This window comes from Neophocaena asiaeorientalis, unplaced genomic scaffold (genome assembly GCF_003031525.2).
Source record: "Neophocaena asiaeorientalis asiaeorientalis breed wild unplaced genomic scaffold, Neophocaena_asiaeorientalis_V1.1 scaffold464, whole genome shotgun sequence".
Taxonomy (NCBI): Eukaryota; Metazoa; Chordata; class Mammalia; order Artiodactyla; family Phocoenidae; genus Neophocaena; species Neophocaena asiaeorientalis.
The window spans coordinates 99155-101401 of record NW_020174569.1 but is presented as its reverse complement, the minus strand read 5'-3'; positions in this window follow the sequence as shown (position 1 = coordinate 101401).

Sequence of the window (2247 nt, the reverse complement as noted above, 5' to 3'; positions counted from 1 at the left end):
TGAATGGACACAAAAACAAGACCCGGGCTTCCCTGGTGGTGCAGTGGTTGAGAGTCCGCCTGCCGATGCAGGGGACACGGGTTCATGCCCTAGTCTGGGAAGATCCCACATGTCACGGAGCGGCTAGGCCCGTGAGCCATGGCCGCTGAGCCTGCACATCCGGAGCCTGTGCTCTGCAATGGGAGAGGCCACAACAGTGAGAAGCCCGCGTACCACAAAAACAAACAAACAAAAAAACAAAAAACAAGACCCATATCTATGCCATCTACAAGACACCCACTTCAAACCTAGGGACACATACAGACTGAAAGTGAAAGGATGGAAAAAGATATTGCATGCAAATGGAAATCAAAAGAAAGCAGGAGTAGCAATTCTCATATCAGACAAAATAGACTTTAAAATAAAGACTATTACAAGAGACAAAGAGGACCCTACATAATGATCAAGGGATCAAACCAAGAAGACATAACAATTGTAAATATTTGTGCACCCAACATAGGAGCACCTCAATACATAAGGCAAATGCTAACAGCTAAAAAAGGGGAAATCGACACTAACACAGTCATAGTAGGGGACTTTAACACCCCACTTTCACCAATGGACAGATCATCCAAAATGAAAATAAATAAGGAAACACAAGCTTTAATTGACACATTAGACAAGATGGACTTAATGGATATTTATAGGACATTCCAGCCAAACACAACAGAAAACAATTTCTTCTCAAGTGTACACAGAACATCTCCCAGGATAGATCATATCTTGGGTAACAAATCAAGCTTCAGTAAATTTAAGAAAATTGAAATCATATAAAGCATCTTTTGTGACCGTAACACTATGAGACTGGAAATCAATTACAGGAAAAAAACTGCAAAAAACACAAATACATAGAGGCTATACAGTGTGCTACTAAATGACCAAGAGATCACTGGAGAAATCAAAGAAGAAATAAAAAAATACCTAGAAACAAATGACAACGAAAACATGCCAAGCCAAACCTGTGGGACACAGCAAAAGCAGTTCTAAGAGGAAAGTTTATAGCAATTCAATCTCACCTCGAGAAACAAGAAAAATCTCAAATAAACAATCTAACCCTACATCTAAAGCAAGTAGAGATACAAGAACAAAGAAAACCCAAAGTCAGTAGAAGTAAAGAAATCATAAAGATCAGAGCAGAAATAAATGAAACAGAAATGAAGAAAACAATAGCAAAGATCAATAAAACTAAAAGCTGGTTCTTTGAGAAGATAAATAAAATACACAAACCCTTGGCTAGACTCATCAAGGAAAAAACAGAGAGGATGCAAATCAATAAAATTACAACCAACACTGCAGAAATATAAAGGATTATAAGACTCTACTACAAACAATGATATGTCAATAAAATGGACAACCACGAAGAAATGGACAAATTCTTGGAAAAGTACAATTTTCCAAGACTGAACAAGGAAGAATTAGGAAATATAAACAGACCTATCACAACTAATAATATTGAAGCTGTAATTACAAATCTTCCAGCAAACAAAAGTCCAGGACCAGATGGCTTCACAGGCGAATTCTACCAAGTATTTAGAGAAGAGGTAACACTGATCCTTCTCAAACTCTTCCAAAAAATTGCAGAGGAAGGAACATTCCCAAATTCATTCTACAAAGCCACCATCACCCTGATACCCAAACCAGAAAAAGATAACACAAAAAAAGAAAATTATAGACCAATATCCCTGATGAACATAGATGCAAAAATCCTGAACAAAATACTAGCAAAGCGAATCCATCAGCATATTAAAAGAATCATACACCATAATCAGTGGGATTTATCCCAGGGATGCAAGGATTCCTCTATATATGCAAATCAATCAATGTCACTACACCACATTAACAAATTAAGGAATAAAAACCATATGATCATCTCAGTAGATGCAGAAAAAGCTTCTGACAAAATTCAACACCCATTTATGATAAAAACTCTCCAGAAAGTGCACACAGAGGGAACCTACCTCAATATAATAAAGGCCATCAGGCTTCCCTGGTGGCACAGTGGTTAAGAATCTGCCTGCTAATGCAGGGGACACGGGTTTGAGCCCTGGTCTGGGAAGATCCCACATGCCGTGGAGCAACTAGGCCCATGCGCCACAACTACTGAGCCTGCGTGTCTGGAGCCTGTGCTCCGCAACAACAGAGGCCGCGATAGTGAGAGGCCCATGCACCGCGATGAAGAGTGGGCCCCGCTCCCCGCAACTAGGGAAA